Below are 19337 nucleotides of genomic sequence, written 5' to 3' on the forward strand. Positions count from 1 at the left end.
CGATTTTAAAACCATAAATAAGCACGATTGTAACACTTTTTAACTAATAATTTCTTTAAAAATCTCTTACACAAATAGGCACCTATATATTCTAGCCACTTGGATATCACCCCCGGTGAGAATACGCAACATAAGAATACTCTTATACAAGGAAGGTAATTATCTCTCTTCATCAACCTCTACAATAAGAACCAAAACATGCCCTACTGATACACCTCCCCTCTCTCCCCCTTCTAGGTATCATTGCAAATCTATGGTCCCTCTGATACCCTGACTGGCTACTATCAATTGGATTTTTTATCTACCCACCTCTGGGGACACATTCATAATTATTTTCTTGGAATTGCTATTTAGACCTTTTAACCTATTTATAATAAATTGATTTTATTGATAAATTTATCTCTCTCCCTCCTTCTTCTCCGACAGCTCAGCGCGAATTTTTTATATTTATTTTTTTATATTTATTTTTTTATATTTATTTTTTTATATTTAATTAATTGAGAGTATCCTATATATACAGGTGTACTGCCCTATATTGATAGAGAATATGCTACAATCACCCCGTGCCCTTAGTAGACGTGTACTTTTCCAACATGATAATGATCAAAAAAACACATCTAAGGTTATTGTTGCATTTCTGAAGAAGAACAGGGTGAACGCGATTCAGAGGCCAAGTATGTCTCCTGATCAGAATCCAACTGAAGACTTATGAGGAATTCTGAAGAGAAAAGTTAAGCATTATTCTCCATCCAGCATCCAGGCTTTAAAAGAGGTAATTGTTGAAGAATAAAAAAAGTTAGATGGTGGAATATGTCGCCATCTTCTTCATTCCATGCCTAGAAGACTTGGTGCGATTCTTAAAAATCATGGTCGTACAAATACTAGATGTAGTAGTTTTTATGTGGGGTGTTTTCATTTTTGCATCAACTAATTTGAGTAGAACTGAAGATTTTGTAATGAAAGTTGTATTATTGACCTTACTTTTATGCTATCAAAGTCAGTCTTGTAAAAATGTTGAAAATTAGTCTTGCATTCAGGGAGACATTGATTAAAATCTTACTTTTCAAAGGGGGTGTAGTCATTTATGCCAAACCCTGTGTGTATATGTATATGTTTATTCCATATACTTATCCTTTCTTACATATACTTAACCTTTTTGTACCTATACTTTTTTTTTTTTACTTATCCTTACCTATACTAAATCTTTCATACCTATACTTATTCTTCTTTACCTACACTTATTCTTTCTTAATACTTACCTGTATTTGCATACACTTTCTTACCAATACTTACCTATACTTATATTAGCTTACCTATACTTATTCTTTTATTTCCTATACTTATCATTACTTGCCTATAATGATCCTTTCGTACCTATATTTACAGATACGTATCCTCTTGTACCTACATTTAACTTCTTACCTATACTTATCCTTTCTTATATATGCTTATCCTTTTTAAAAAAATGTTTTATTAAATGTTAAACAAGCTTATTCTTATCTATAAGTATCCTTTTTTCTTATTTTTATTGAATTTTAACCACTTCCAGACCGCCCACTGTACATAAATGTCGGTGCTGCATGGGCTCTGTGCAGTGCTGACATTTATGAACGGTTGGTGGTCCCGCAGCCCTCAGGAACCCCAGGGTCCTGCAAGCGCTGTGGGTGTGGTGCAGAGCGACAGCTCCAACAGGACACATTATCCAAAATGTTGTCACTTGTGGGGGGTTTCCACTGTTTAGGCTCATCAGGGTCTCCCCAAATGCAAGATGTCGTCTGCTAAATATTCAAGCAAATTTTTTCTTCATAAGGTATGCACATGCCCTTCTGCACTGCTTGAAAAAGGTTCTCACTTAGGACCGAAACGTCGCCATTATGGACTTATAAATAGCACTTTTTTCACTTTTTCAACTGGTGTGCTGCCTCCATTTAACTTGTTCTATTTAAGGCTTGATCTTTACCTGGGAAGCCTGGCACCCTGACTTTTTGTTAGTGTTGATATATATATATATATATATATAGATACATACATATATATATATATATATATATATATATACATACAGTTCTCTGCATATTTTGAGTACACAAGCTTTGAAAAATAAGATTTTAATCAGTGTCTCACTGAATACAAGAACAATCTCCAATTTGTCCAAGACTGAGTATCATATAACATTTTTTTAACCCATAGCATGAAAGTAAGGTTAATAATATAACCTCCATTACAAAATTGTCAGTTTTATTTAAATTAGTTGATGCAAAAATGAATACACCCCACATCAAAATTGCTACATCTAGTATTTTGTATGACCTCTATAATTTTTAAAAACAACAGCAAGTCTTCTAGGCATGAAATGAACAAGCCGACGACATATTGCATCTTCTATCTTTTTTAACATTTTAAAAATTGACCTTTTCAGAGCCTGGACACTGGATGGTGATTGATGCTGCTCAATTTGTCTCTTCAGAAGTCCCCATAGGTGTTTGATTGGGTTCAGATCAGGAGACACTAAATCACATTCACCCTGTTCTTTTTTCAGAAATGCAACAGATGTGTATTTTAGATCATTGTCATGGTGGAAAAGACCATATCTACCAAGGGCACGGAATGAGGGTAACATCTTCTCTTTCAATATAGATTGTACATCTACTGTATAGTGGCAGTACATCTGTGAATTTAAAATACCCTCCACGAACTGTAATTCCCCTTCACCAGCTGAACCCATGTATCCTCACATAACGACACTGCCATCAACATGTTCCACTTTAGGCTCCAGGCATTTTTCTAAATACATTTTTCTAAATGCATGGTGCCTACAGTGAAACATAGTGGTAGCAGTGTCCTTATGTGAGGTTACATGAGTGCTTCTGGTGTCTTTGAGCTACAATTAATTGAGAGTATCCTAAATTTACAGATGTACTGCCCTATATTGATAGAGAATATGCTACAATCACCCCGTGCCCTTAGTAGACGTGTACTTTTCCAGCAGGATAATGATCAAAAAAACACATCTAAGGTTATTGTTGCATTTCTGAAGAAGAACAGGGTGAACGTGATTCAGAGGCCAAGTATGTCTCATGATCAGAATCCAACTGAAGACCTATGGGGAATTCTGAAGAGACAAGCTAAGCATTATTCTCCATCCAGCATCCAGGCTCTAAAAGAGGTCATTGTTGAAGAATAAAAAAGTTAGATGGTGGAATATGTCGCCATCTTCTTCATTCCATGCCTAGAAGACTTGGTGCGATTCTTAAAAATCATGGTCGTACAAATACTAGATGTAGTAGTTTTTATGTGGGGTGTTTTCATTTTTGCATCAACTAATTTGAGTAGAACTGAAGATTTTGTAATCAAAGTTGTATTATTAAACTTACTTTGATGCTTTTAAAGTCAGTCTTGTAAAAATGTTGAAAATTAGTCTTGCATTCAGTGAGACATTGATTAAAATCTTACTTTTCAAAGGGGGTGTAGTCATTTATGCCAAACCTTGTGTGTATATGTATATGTTTATTCCATACACTTATCCTTTCTTACATATACTTATCCTTTTTGTACCTATACTTTTTTTTTTACTTATCCTTAACTATACTTAATCTTCCATACCTATACTTATTCTTTTTCACCTACAGTTATTCTTACTTAATACTTACCTATATTTGCATACACTTTCTTACCAATACTTACCTATACTTATTTTAGCTCACCTATACTTATTCTTTTATTTCCTATACTAATCACTACTTGCCTATAATGATCCTTTCGTACCTATATTCAACGATACGTATCCTCTTGTACCTACATTTATCTTCTTACCTATACTTATCCTTTTTTACATATGCTTATCCTTTTTTTTTAAAAAAAATGTTTTATCAAATGTTAAACATGCTTATCCTTATCTATAAGTATCCTTTTTTCTTATTTTTATTGAATTTTAACCTCTTCCAGACTGCCCACTGTACATAAATGTCGGCGCCGCCTGGGCTCCGTGCAGCGCCGAAATTTATGAACGGTTGGTGGTCCCGCAGCCCTCAGGACCCCCAGGGTCCTGCAAGTGCTGTGGGTGCGGTGCAGAGCGACAGCTCTGACAGGACACATCATCCAAAATGGTGTCACTTGTTTGTGGTTTCCACTGTTTAGGCTCATCAGGGGCTCCCCAAATGCAACATGGCGTCCGCTAATTATTCAAGCAAATTTTTTCTTCATAAGGTATGCACATGCACTTCTGTACTGCTTGAAAAAGGTTCTCACTTAGGACCGAAATGTTGCCATTATGGACTTATCAATAGCACTTTTTTCACTTTTTCAACTGGTGTGCTGCCTCCATTTAACTTGTTCTATTTAAGGCTTGATCTTTACCTGGGAAGCCTGGCACCCTGACTTTTTGTTAGTGTTGATTTATATTTATAGATACATACATATATATATATATATATATATATATACACATACAGTTCTCTGCATATTTTGAGTACAGAACCTTTGAAAAATAAGATAGTAATCAGTGTCTCACTGAATACAAGAACAATCTCCAATTTTTCCAAGACTGAGTTTCATATAACATTTTATTAACCTATAGCATGAAATTAAGGTTAATAATATAACCTTCATTACAAAATCTTCAGTTTTATTTAAATTAGTTGATGCAAAAATGAATACACTCCACTTCAAAATTGCTACATCTAGTATTATGTATGACCTCTATAATTTTTAAAAACAACAGCAAGTCTTCTAGGCATGAAATGAACAAGCCGATGACATATTGCAACATCTATCTTTTTTACCATTTTAAAAATTGACCTTTTTAGAGCCTGGACACTGAATGGTGATTGATGCTGCTCAATTTGTCTCTTCAGAATTCCCCATAGGTGTTTGATTGGGTTCAGATCAGGAGACACTAAATCACGTTCACCCTGTTCTTTTTCAGAAATGCAACAGATGTGTGTTTTAGATCATTGTCATGGTGGAAAAGAGCATGTCTACCAAGGGCACGGAATGAGGGTAGCATCTTCTCTTTCAATATGGATTGTACATCTACTGTATAGTGACAGTACATATGTCAATTTAAAATACCCTCCACAAACTGTAATTCCCCTACACCAGCAGAACCCATGTATCCTCACATAAAGACTCTGCCACCAACATGTTCCACTTTAGGCTCCAGGCATTTTTCTAAATACATTTTTCTAAATGCATGGTGCCTACATTGAAACATAGTGAAAAAAACGGAGAACAAAAAGAGTAGTTAGCAAAGAGACAAAATCTTTATTTATAATTCATCATCACAGTGATAAAAAGTTATATAGAAAAATAACAAAGCAAAGGGATCAGGAAAAGCAGTGCCAGAAACAAGACAACTCCTGGCAATAGAACTGCTGGGCAGTCCAAAATACGAGGGTACAAACAAATGTACAGGCAGAGGGGCACTCCATAAAAATATAACTACAATAAAAGCAGTATATTAATACAACAGTTCACCCATGAGAGGACAAGAGTCAGTAAGATAGGTATAATCTACCTAACCATGTGCAAGAATCGCTAAGTATTAAATAGCAGCAATAAAAGAAGAATGCAAATTCAGGATGAGATGTACAACTGCCCTATGCCATGTGATGTTAAATAGGGAAATATACAGAAAGTACCCAGAACATGAATGAAATCACTCACCCAGTGGCAGAGTGCCCGGGTGATAGGAAGCCCGCAGGATGCCAGGGGAGCCACAAAAACGTGCTACAAGTGAAAGCGCGCCCCGACATGCGTTTCGCTCTTCTTTATCAAGAGGCGCTGTACGTGTACCCGGCAGGACCTGATTATATACGCCCACCACTAATCACATGGTGGATAGAAGAGAAGCACATTGGTGTGTAGCGACGCGTGTACCCGGAGCCACGCCCCCCCGCCACACGCATCACAGCCGCCAAGTCCCGAGCGCGCGCCAGGTAGCGCACCTAGGAAACGCCCCCAGGGGCGCGCCAGGGACAGAAGGCAGCCGGACACTAGCGCGGGTCAGCCAGGGACCGGAGAACACGCGCGCCACCAATGTGTAAGAAAAAGTAAATATTAAAGATGCAGATAAAAGACAGAGAGCAAATAACTAAATAGTGTAGTACACATTAAATAAGACAATATGCTCTCAGGCACAGACAGATAAGTCAGATGACTAGATGGAGCATCAATATAACAAGGATCCATATAAAATCTCCTAGATGATTAAAATAAGTTCCCAAAAGGATAGATATATATAAGTCCAGGTACATATATGGATACAAGTCAGCATGGAACCATTTCCCACAATAATAGGAAGGATGATAATCAAGAGGCTCTTGAGAGATGCTCCATGTTATCAGCTGTGGGATGTCTTGAACAATCGATGGAAGAAGGTCCATAAGGTGCACAAAGATAATAAGTTAGTAGCCTCGAGTCTAGAAAAGTAAGAAACAACAAAGTTAAAAACCAAATGTTAAAAACCGGCTAAAAACTAGAGCACGGACTATAGATCAGAAAAAGTACGCACTGAGGGAGAACATCACCAAGCAAAAAGGCCAAGTCATAAAAATGAGGAGAAGCTCAAATTTTCATTAAGGCCGCGCGGTACCAGGGTGTCCAGGGTACTAATCCATCTGGCCTCTTTTTGTGCAAGGCAAAGTCTGTAGTCACCCCCCCTAGAGCCCAGATGTACCACATCAATCCCACGCACCAAAAGGCTGCGTGGGTCACAATCGTGAACTTGACGAAGCCGGAAGGAGAAACGCGCGTCGAGGCGCTTGTGTGGATCCCCTGCTCTCTCCCCACGACGCTGATATGTCCTCAGGTACAGTACGCATCTGATCCATTATATCATGCCGCATTACACCTGCGGCCTCTGTTAAATTTACTCTGATCTGCATCTATCTCATTAGTTACTGCTACTCCATAGGCGGTCATACATGTTTATGATGTGAGGGGGTGGATTTTTGTCTATCTTGACTTAGGGCAGGGAATTCCGTGGGTTTTCATGAGTTTTTACTGTATACTTCTGCTGCTTATACTTTAGCAGCACATTTTCTCTCACCATTTGTGGATTTTGTGTATGTACTATTATCTTGCTTTAATAAATTTATCTTGATATTCAAACCGATCCCGCGGTTTTTCTTTGGACAGGAGTGTCCTTTGGTTCTCTTTTTTCTTTTTGAGTTTTACCTGAACCCATGAGTAATCTCTTGACACTGTGATAACTTGTTCTGAGCTTAATTGTTAATTATTATAGACCATAGGCCTCTGTCCTCTCTGTCCTTTTTTGGTTTAATATATATTCGGGCTAGTCTCCACTTTCAGTGGATTCGTTATAGGTTTTACAATCGTGAACTTGTTTGAAATGTCGTGGTAAAGTTCTGAGCTCACGGGGGTCCGACACAGACTTGGCTGCGCCAATGTCCCGCACATGCACCCGCACCCGAATCCTCAATTCCCTTGTCGTAAGACCCACATAGATTTTCTGACAACTACACGTGGCATAATAAACCACGTGTGTTGTACTACAGGAAATGTATCTGAGGATTCGGTATGTGCGGGAGCCATCGGAATTCGTAAAGAACGAACTGCGAAGGACATTAGCGCAGGCCCTACAATGGCCACATGGATAGGACCCAACCCTGGGACCGCGCGACCCAAAAGGGTTAGGTGCTGGTGGGACATAATGACTTGAAGTAACCAGATCACCCAAATTTCTAGCTCGTCTGGCAGTCATAAGTGGAAATTATCCCACCACATCCCTCAGGGAGGGCTCCGCCCCAAGAACATTCCAATGTCGTGAGAGGACCCGCCTCATAGTGGCCCACTCATGATTATAAGTGGAAATGAAGCGGGTCCTCTCAGGAAAACCGGAGGAGGGTGATCTCGGAGGAGGATATAGTAGACAACTGCGGGGGGTGCTGCGGGCCCTATCATAGCCACGGCCGATGCAACGATTACTGTAGCCTCTCTGTTTGAAGCGTTGTGTTAGAACTGCCGCCTGCTTTTCAAAGTTGGCTTCCGTCGAGCAAATACGCTTAATCCTGAGGAATTGTCCGACCGGGACAGCCCTGATAGTAGAAGGGGTATGACCGGAGGCAGCGTGCACCAAAGAGTTCACAGCTGTGGGCTTCCTGTAGACGTCAGTCTGAATGAGGGAGTGCGAGTCCACCACCAGAGTGACGTCCAGGAAGTCCAAGCGTGTAAGGCTGTGAGTATACGTTAATTTAATGCCCCACTCATTGGTGTTAAGTCGCCTCATAAAATCATCGAGCTCCTCTGCCGAACCCCGCCAAAAGAATAGGACATCATCAATATACCTGAGCCATGCCACGACCTGGTCAGCGTCCAGCACACCATCGCCCCCAAAGATGTCCCTCTCCCATGCACCGAGGAAGAGGTTTGCATACGATGGCGCACAGGCCGCCCCCATGGCCGTGCCACGTCGCTGCAGGTATATCGTGTCTTTAAAGAGAAAATAGTTATGGCAAAGGATAAAGCGGAGGAGCTCGAGGATGAATTCCCGTGAAGGGCCGTCCAGGTCGGAACCCCCAAGGAAGAGCTCAACGGAAGTCAAGCCAAGATCATGATCTATGCAGGTATACAGACTCTCGACATCGGCCGTGACCATAATAGTGCCAGGTTCCAAAGTGATGCCATCAACCCTAGTAAGGACATCCGTCGTGTCCTGCACATAGGACGGGAGGGTCCCAACAAGTGGTCTCAAGTGACTGTCGACATATTGAGAAATAGGACCGCAGAGACCCCCCAGACCAGACACGATCGGACGTCCAGGAGGGTTAGTGGCATCCTTATGTACTTTGGGGAGTAAATAGAAAGTAGCTGTTTTGGGGGAACGTACAGTCAAAGCCTCCACAGTCCTCTTATCTATAATACCCCCCTCACAAGCCCGGGCCAAAATACCCTGCAAGGTGGCGGAGAAGGAGGCAGTGGGGTTATATGACAACCTAGAGTAAGTGTCCTTATCTCTCAGCTGTCGCAGAGCCTCCCTCTCATATTTGTGGTGGGGCCACAGGACGATATTTCCTCCCTTGTCTGCCGGCTTAATGACTGTATCCTTAAGTGTTTGAAGTTGTTGAATCGCTTGGCATTGGGCGGAGGTTAGATTGTCAAACTTTCTTCGCGTGGAGAGTTTTTTAAAATCCTCCGCCACTAGATTAACAAAAATTTCTACTGCCGGACAAATATACAAGGGAGGGAACCTCGTTGACTTAGGGTTCCTAACCTGTGGTAACCCACCTGAAGGAGGAGTTGTTTGTTCGGATAAAAGATCCTCCAGATGTTGTAAAGCCTCCTCCTCCGTCACCGCTGGGACACGATCACCATCCGACCTAAAATGAAGTTTTTTCAGGATCAATTTCCGAGCAAACAGGTGGAGGTCCTTGAGGGCCGTAAAGTAATCAAATGAATTAGTAGGAGAAAATGACAGGCCCATACCAAGGACCTCCATCTGTGTCTCGGTCAAGGTATGATTGGTAAGGTTCATGACACGGAGCCCCCCGCAGGGATCACCAACCTGATAAGGGACCGTCTGTTTCCTCCTATTATTCGGTCTCGTTTGAATACATCCAGTGGGTCGAGTCACAGAGCCACCCTGAGAATCCATGCTAACAACTGGTAATTGACCCTCACTAGAGGTTCCCGAGGCAATCGAGGTGGACCTAGATCGTGTAAAGGAATTATTGCGAGATCTCGATCTTGAATTTTCAACCGGTGATCTCCACCGGTACACTCTATGGGTGGACTTATCCAATGTATCGCGTTGAAAGTTTTTTGTTTTCATAGCTTGAATTTCTTTGACCAATTTCTGACAGTCCACGTCAATTTCCTCCTGGAGTTTCTTAAGGTCGTCACTAGATAAATCCTTCTTGAGTTGTACTTGTAGAAGATCAATGCCAGATAACTCAGATTTTCTCATATATGCCTTTCTGTATTTTTACAGTTTTCATTTGGCCCATAATGGACTTCCGTGCACGAGACACCACTTGGCTTGCGCAGTTAGATGAGTTATCTGGCAATGGGGGTTTGGTGGTGCCGGACACAGATCAGTCACTGAGGGAGAGCATTGCCAGCTTTAAGGCCCTAATTAAGCGGAGATGCCGCACCTGGTGGAACCACGCTTTTCTCACTAAATATATTGAGAAATCTCTGATTCCTAGAGGCCTGAGGATACAGATTTTTCCCTCTTTTAAAATTGAAGATGAACCCTTTAAAAATAATTGGGAATCCCTGGCTAGCAATTGTTCACTTGGTTTCCTGGGTCTTCTCAAGGAGCAAAGTGAAAAATCCCTTCGGGAGTTAGAATCAGAGATTGATCTTCTACAAGTACAACTCAAGAAGGATTTATCTAGTGACGACCTTAAGAAACTGCAGGAGGAAATTGACGTGGACTGTCAGAAATTGGTCAAAGAAATTCAAGCTATGAAAACAAAAAAATTTCAACACGATATATTGGATAAGTCCACCCATAGAGTGTACCGGTGGAGATCACCGGTTGAAAATTCAAGATCGAGATCTCCCAATAATTCCTTTACACAATCTAGGTCCACCTCGATTGCCTCGGGAACCTCTAGTGAGGGTCAATTACCAGTTGTTAGCGTGGATTCTCAGGGTGGCTCTGTGACTCGACCCACTGGATGTATTCAAACGAGACCGAATAATAGGAGGAAACAGACGGTCCCTTATCAGGTTGGTGATCCCTGCGGGGGGCTCCTTGTCATGAACCTTACCAATCATACCTTGACCGAGACACAGATGGAGGTCCTTGGTATGGGCCTGTCATTTTCTCCTACTAATTCATTTGATTACTTTACGGCCCTCAAGGACCTCCACCTGTTTGCTCGGAAATTGATCCTGAAAAAACTTCATTTTAGGTCGGATGGTGATCATGTCCCAGCGGTGACGGAGGAGGAGGCTTTACAACATCTGGAGGATCTTTTATCCGAACAAACAACTCCTCCTTCAGGTGGGTTACCACAGGTTAGGAACCCTAAGTCAACGAGGTTCCCTCCCTTGTATATTTGTCCGGCAGTAGAAATTTTTGTTAATCTAGTGGCGGAGGATTTTAAAAAACTCTCCACGCGGAGAAAGTTTGACAATCTAACCTCCGCCCAACGCCAAGCGATTCAACAACTTCAAACACTTAAGGATACAGTCATTAAGCCGGCAGACAAGGGAGGAAATATCGTCCTGTGGCCCCACCACAAATATGAGAGGGAGGCTCTGCGACAGCTGAGAGATAAGGACACTTACTCTAGGTTGTCATATAACCCCACTGCCTCCTTCTCCGCCACCTTGCAGGGTATTTTGGCCCGGGCTTGTGAGGGGGGTATTATAGATAAGAGGACTGTGGAGGCTTTGATTGTACGTTCCCCCAAAACAGCTACTTTCTATTTACTCCCCAAAGTACATAAGGATGCCACTAACCCTCCTGGACGTCCGATCGTGTCTGGTCTGGGGGGTCTCTGCGGTCCTATTTCTCAATATGTCGACAGTCACTTGAGACCACTTGTGGGGACCCTCCCGTCCTATGTGCAGGACACGATGGATGTCCTTACTAGGGTTGATGGCATCACTTTGGAACCTGGCACTATTATGGTCACGGCCGATGTCGAGAGTCTGTATACCTGCATAGATCATGATCTTGGCTTGACTTCCGTTGAGCTCTTCCTTGGGGGTTCCGACCTGGACGGCCCTTCACGGGAATTCATCCTCGAGCTCCTCCGCTTTATCCTTTGCCATAACTATTTTCTCTTTAAAGACACGATATACCTGCAGCGACGTGGCACGGCCATGGGGGCGGCCTGTGCGCCATCGTATGCAAACCTCTTCCTCGGTGCATGGGAGAGGGACATCTTTGGGGGCGATGGTGTGCTGGGCGCTGACCAGGTCGTGGCATGGCTCAGGTATATTGATGATGTCCTATTCTTTTGGCGGGGTTCGGCGGAGGAGCTCGATGATTTTATGAGGCGACTTAACACCAATGAGTGGGGCATTAAATTAACGTATACTCACAGCCTTACACGCTTGGACTTCCTGGACGTCACTCTGGTGGTGGACTCGCACTCCCTCATTCAGACTGACGTCTACAGGAAGCCCACAGCTGTGAACTCTTTGGTGCACGCTGCCTCCGGTCATACCCCTTCTACTATCAGGGCTGTCCCGGTCGGACAATTCCTCAGGATTAAGCGTATTTGCTCGACGGAAGCCAACTTTGAAAAGCAGGCGGCAGTTCTAACACATCGCTTCAAACAGAGAGGCTACAGTAATGGTTGCATCGGCCGTGGCTATGGTAGGGCCCGCAGCACCCCCCGCAGTTGTCTACTATATCCTCCTCCGAGATCACCCTCCTCCGGTTTTCCTGAGAGGACCCGCTTCATTTCCACTTATAATCATGAGTGGGCCACTATGAGGCGGGTCCTCTCACGACATTGGAATGTTCTTGGGGCGGAGCCCTCCCTGAGGGATGTGGTGGGACAATTTCCACTTATGACTGCCAGACGAGCTAGAAATTTGGGTGATCTGGTTACTTCAAGTCATTATGTCCCACCAGCACCTAACCCTTTTGGGTCGCGCGGTCCCAGGGTTGGGTCCTATCCATGTGGCCATTGTAGGGCCTGCGCTAATGTCCTTCGCAGTTCGTCCTTTACGATTTCCGATGGCTCCCGCACATACCGAATCCTCAGATACATTTCCTGTAGTACAACACACGTGGTTTATTATGCCACATGTAGTTGTCAGAAAATCTATGTGGGTCTTACGACAAGGGAATTGAGGATTCGGGTGCGGGAGCATGTGCGGGACATTGGCGCAGCCAAGTCTGTGTCGGACCCCCGTGAGCTCAGAACTTTACCACGACATTTCAAACAAGTTCACGATTGTGACCCACGCAGCCTTTTGGTGCGTGGGATTGATGTGGTACATCTGGGCTCTAGGGGGGGTGACTACAGACTTTGCCTTGCACAAAAAGAGGCCAGATGGATTAGTACCCTGGACACCCTGGTACCGCGCGGCCTTAATGAAAATTTGAGCTTCTCCTCATTTTTATGACTTGGCCTTTTTGCTTGGTGATGTTCTCCCTCAGTGCGTACTTTTTCTGATCTATAGTCCGTGCTCTAGTTTTTAGCCGGTTTTTAACATTTGGTTTTTAACTTTGTTGTTTCTTACTTTTCTAGACTCGAGGCTACTAACTTATTATCTTTGTGCACCTTATGGACCTTCTTCCATCGATTGTTCAAGACATCCCACAGCTGATAACATGGAGCATCTCTCAAGAGCCTCTTGATTATCATCCTTCCTATTATTGTGGGAAATAGTTCCATGCTGACTTGTATCCATATATGTACCTGGACTTATATATATCTATCCTTTTGGGAACTTATTTTAATCATCTAGGAGATTTTATATGGATCCTTGTTATATTGATGCTCCATCTAGTCATCTGACTTATCTGTCTGTGCCTGAGAGCATCTTGTCTTATTTAATGTGTACTACACTATTTAGTTATTTGCTCTCTGTTTTTTATCTGCATCTTTAATATTTACTTTTTCTTACACATTGGTGGCGCGCGTGTTCTCCGGTCCCTGGCTGACCCGCGCTAGTGTCCGGCTGCCTTCTGTCCCTGGCGCGCCCCTGGGGGCGTTTCCTAGGTGCGCTACCTGGCGCGCGCTCGGGACTTGGCGGCTGTGACGAGTGCGGCGGGGGGGCGTGGCTCCGGGTACACGCGTCGCTACACACCAATGTGCTTCTCTTCTATCCACCATGTGATTAGTGGTGGGCGTATATAATCAGGTCCTGCCGGGTACACGTACAGCGCCTCTTGATAAAGAAGAGCGAAACGCATGTCGGGGCGCGCTTTCACTTGTAGCACGTTTTTGTGGCTCCCCTGGCATCCTGCGGGCTTCCTATCACCCGGGCACTCTGCCACTGGGTGAGTGATTTCATTCATGTTCTGGGTACTTTCTGTATATTTCCCTATTTAACATCACATGGCATAGGGCAGTTGTACATCTCATCCTGAATTTGCATTCTTCTTTTATTGCTGCTATTTAATACTTAGCGATTCTTGCACATGGTTAGGTTGATTATACCTATCTTACTGACTCTTGTCCTCTCATGGGTGAACTGTTGTATTAATATACTGCTTTTATTGTAGTTATATTTTTATGGAGTGCCCCTCTGCCTGTACATTTGTTTGTACCCTCGTATTTTGGACTGCCCAGCAGTTCTATTGCCAGGAGTTGTCTTGTTTCTGGCACTGCTTTTCCTGATCCCTTTGCTTTGTTATTTTTCTATATAACTTTTTATCACTGTGATGATGAATTATAAATAAAGATTTTGTCTCTTTGCTAACTACTCTTTTTGTTCTCCGTTTTTTTCTCTATATTGGACATGAGTAGGCAATCTGAACCTGGTGCCGGACTATTTGTCACAGCACCAGGTTTTGTATTATAGTATATAATTGGCCAGTTTTTTCTCATTGAAACATAGTGGTAGCAGTGTCCTTATGTGGGGTTACATGAGTTCTTCTGGTGTCGGTGAGCTACAATTAATTGAGAGTATCCTAAATTTACAGATGTACTGCCCTATATTGATAGAGAATATGCTACAATCACCCCGTGCCCTTAGTAGACGTGTACTTTTCCAACATGATAATGATCAAAAAAACACATCTAAGGTTATTGTTGTATTTCTGAAGAAGAACAGGGTGAACGTGATTCAGAGGCCAAGTATGTCTCCTGATCAGAATCCAACTGAAGACCTATTGGGAATTCTGAAGAGACAAGTTAAGCGTTATTCTCCATCCAGCATCCAGGCTCTAAAAGAGGTAATTGTTGAAAAATAAAAATAGTTAGGTGGTGGAATATGTCGCCATCTTCTTCATTCCATGACTAGAAGACTTGGTGCGATTCTTAAAAATCATGGTCGTACAAATACTAGATGTAGTAGCTTTTATGTGGGGTGTTTTCATTTTTGCATCAACTAATTTGAGTAGAACTGAAGATTTTGTAATGAAAGTTGTATTATTACCATTACTTTTATGCTATCAAAGTCAGTCTTGTAAAAATGTTGAAAATTATTCTTGCATTCAGTGAGACATTGATTAAAATCTTACTTTTCCAAGGGGGTGTAGTCATTTATACCAAAGCCTGTGTGTATATGTATATGTTTATGCCATATACTTATCCTATCTTACATACACTTAACCATTTTGTACCTATACTTTTTTTTTACTTATCCTTACCTATACTTAATCTTTCATACCTATACTTATTCTTTTTTACCTACACTTCTTCTTACTTAATACTTACCTATATTTGCATATACTTTCTTACCAACACTTACCTAAACTTATTTTAACTTACCTACACTTATTCTTTTATTTCCTATACTTATCATTACTTGCCTATAATGTTCCTTTCGTAGCTATATTTACTGATACGTATCCTCTTGTACCTACATTTATCTTCTTAACTATACTTATCCTTTCTTACATATGCTTATCTTTTTTAAAAAAATCTTTTATTAAATGTTAAACATGCTTATCCTTATCTATAAGTATCCTTTTTTCTTATTTTTATTGAATTTTTACAACTTCCAGACTGCCTACTGTACATAAATGTCGGCGCTCCCTGGGCTCTGTGTAGGGCTGACATTTATGAACGGTTGGTGGTGCCGCAGCTCTCAGGACCCCCAAGGTTCTGCAAGCGCTGTGGGAGCGGTGCAGAGCGACAGCTCTGACAGGACACATCATCCAAAATGGTGTCACTTGTGGGCGGTTTCTACTGTTTAGGCACATCAGGGGCTTCCCAAATGCAACATGGCGTCCACTAATTATTCAAGCAATTTTTTTCTTTATAAGGTATGCACATGCACTTCTGTACTGCTTGAAAAAGGTTCTCACTTAGGCCCGAAACGTCGCCATTATGAACTTATAAATAGCACTTTTTTCACTTTTTCAACTGGTGTGCTGCCTCCATTTAACTTGTTCTATTTAAGGCTTGATCTTTAACTTTGAAGCCTGGCACCCTGACTTTTTGTTAGTGTTGATATATATATATATATATATATATATAGATAGATACAAACATATATATATATATATATATATATACATACAGTTCTCTGCATATTTTGAGTACACAAGCTTTGAAAAATAAGATTTTAATCAGTGTCTCACTGAATACAAGAACAGTCTCCAATTTTTCCAAGACTGAGTTTCATATAACATTTTATTAACCCATAGCATGAAAGTAAGGTTAATAATATAACCTTCATTACAAAATCTTCAGTTTTATTTAAATTAGTTGGTGCAAAAATAAATACACCCCACATCAAAATTGCTACATCTAGTATTATGTATGACCTCTATAATTTTTAAAAACAACAGCAAGTCTTCTAGGCATGAAATGAACAAGCCGACGAAATATTGCAACATCTATCTTTTTTGCCATTTTAAAAATTGACCTTTTTTAGAGCCTGGACACTGGATGGTGATTGATGCTGCTCAATTTGTCTCTTCAGAATTCCCCATAGGTGTTTGATTGGGTTCAGATCAGGAGACACTAAATCACGTTCACCCTGTTCTTTTTCAGAAATGTAACAGATGTGTGTTTTAGATCATTGTCATGGTGGAAAAGAGCATGTCTAACAAGGGCACGGAATGAGGGTAGCATCTTCTCTTTCAATATAGATTGTACATATACTGTATAGTGGCAGTACATCTGTGAATTTAAAATACTCTCCGCGAACTGTAATTCCCCTACACCAGCAGAACCCATGTATCTTCACATAATGACACTGCCACCAACATGTTCCACTTTAGGCTCCAGGCATTTTTCTAAATACATTTTTCTAAATGCATGGTGCCTACCGTGAAACATAGTGGTAACAGTGTCCTTATGTGGGGTTACATGAGTGCTTCTGGTGTCGGTGAGCTACAATTAATTGAGAGTATCCTAAATTTACAGATGTACTGCCCTATATTGATAGAGAATATGCTACAATCACCCCGTGCCTTTAGTAGACATGTACTTTTCCAACATGATAATGATTAGTGTTGAGCGAGCACTAAAATGCTCGGGTGCTCGAAGCTCGGGCCGAGCTCGCCGTGATAATGATTAGTGCTCGACCCGAGCAACGAGCCCAATGTTAGTCTATGGGAGACTCGAGCAATTTTGCTGTGGCACCACCGGCAGTCTTTTAAAAGCCTAACAAGTGCCCAAAATGATAGTGACAGTGCTCAAATGACATGGGTACAGCATGGGGATCGCCCCAGGAAGCATTTCTGACCCCCAGGTCACTGCTGTCAACAACGTGATCAAAGGTATTAAGCCACTTTTACAGGCTCACAATAAAACGTTCAAAAACGAAAGTGAAACTTTTTTCCTGTGAAATATGTTAAGGAACATCCTTTCCAGGGTAAAGACTTGTGTATAAGTTAAAATAAATGACCAAAAACAAAAATACTCCTCCACACCTTCGGCTATGTTCACAAGTAGCATTTTTTATGCATTTTTGCACTTTTGTATTGCTTTCAACTATGACAAATGCATTCACCGTGAAATGTAATTTTAACATTTTACAACCTTATCTGGCCATGTGCTGTGTGACACATGCATAAAGTGCTGAAAAGACAAGGGATCAGCATGGGGAAGACCCCTGGAAGCATCTCTGACTCCCAGGTCACTGTCTAAAAGTGTGCCCATCATAAGTGATCCTTACCGCATCAGAAGATGCAGACTTGCAACTATCCCCATGCAAGTTCTAGTCCCAGAGCAGTGTTCAATTGTACCTCCCCCATTCCTTGCAATACAAGCTCAGGTATGCAGCCTGCCACCCACCCACCCCCAGGCTGCAATACCATACTGTTTGCTTGCTTGAACTTGAAAATGGGCCTTTTAGGCATGTGGAGGCGGAATCTGGCCACCACGTCATGGCTGTGTTGGCGGCCTGGAATCCATACTCAGTCCCCAGCCGCCCGGCGGCCGGGTGTCCATACTCGGTCCCCAGCCGCCCCGCGGCCGGGTGTCCACACACGGTCCCCAGCCGCCTGGGGGCAGCCGGGTGTCCATAAACGGTCCCCAGACACCCCTATTTCTCCTTGGAACATCCCCCCACACACTTTTCTTAGCCCGGCCTGCTTTAGGCAGCATTGGACGAGCCCACCAGAGAACCAGACTCCTCCGGTGGGCCCTGACTTCTCCATCGGTGGAGTTGAGAGTGCCAAGGTGAGGAGCATGATGATGATGACAGAAGTTAGCATCTGCTATGTTTTCTTTTAATGCAAGTGTAAGTGTGCAGCCTGCCACCCACCCACCCCCAGCCTGCAATTCCATACTGCTAGCTTGCACTTGAAATGGGGCCTTTTAGTTTGGAGGAGGCCGAAGCTGGCCACTACCTCATGGCTGCTTCGGCAGCGAGGTATCCATACTCAGTCCCCAGCCTCCCATATTTGTCCTGGTGTGCCTTATACATAAGATTAAGCGCGTATACCAAAACATTACCTGTGCCCTCCCCAGTGCATTTAGTGGGAAGGAGAGCCTATTCCGCTGTAGTGTGTGCATGCCAAACCCCTGTTCATGGTACAGGCGAAGATGCCTCCCACCTTGTACCTGTCATTGCAGACTTGCAACTATCCCCATTCAAGTCCTTGTCCCAGGGCAGTGTTCAATTGTACCTCTCCCATTCCTTGCAATGCAAGCGCAAGTATGCAGCCTGCCACCCACCCACCCCCAGGCTGCAATACCATACTGCTTGCTTGCACTTTAAATTGGGCCTTTTAGGCATGTGGAGGCGGAATCTGGTCACCACGCCATGGCTGTGTCGGCGGCCTGGTATCCATACTCAGTCCCCGGGGTGTCCCCGCTTGCTACCCAGCCTCCAGGTGGTGGCCGGGTGGCCATACTCGGTCCCCAGCCACCCCTATTTGTCCCGGTAACCTTTCCCACACTTTTCTTAGCCTGGCCTGCTTTAAGGCAGCATTGGCCGAGCCCACCGGACTATCAGACTCCTCCGGTGGGCCCTGGCTTCTCCATCAGGGGAGTTGAGAGTGCCAAGGTGAGGAGCATGATGAGGATGATAGAAGTTAGGATCTGCTTTGTTTTGTTGTAATGCAAGCGCAAGTATGTAGTAGCGGCTAGGCCTGAGGTGGTCAGCGTTTTGGCGCATATCCTACCTCCTCCGAGGATTGCTGGATGTTTTCCTGCTACTATCCAAGTTCTATGACTCCCGTTAAAACAAAGCTTCAGGTGATAAATGATGGATGAGGTAGTGGCAAAGGAGAAAGAGCAGGAGGAACAGGGACCATTCACATCAATTTCAGGCCAGTC

Source organism: Phyllobates terribilis, unplaced genomic scaffold (genome assembly GCF_046119375.1).
Source record: "Phyllobates terribilis strain yellow unplaced genomic scaffold, ASM4611937v1 Scaffold_3__8_contigs__length_932513732, whole genome shotgun sequence".
Classification (NCBI taxonomy): Eukaryota; Metazoa; Chordata; class Amphibia; order Anura; family Dendrobatidae; genus Phyllobates; species Phyllobates terribilis.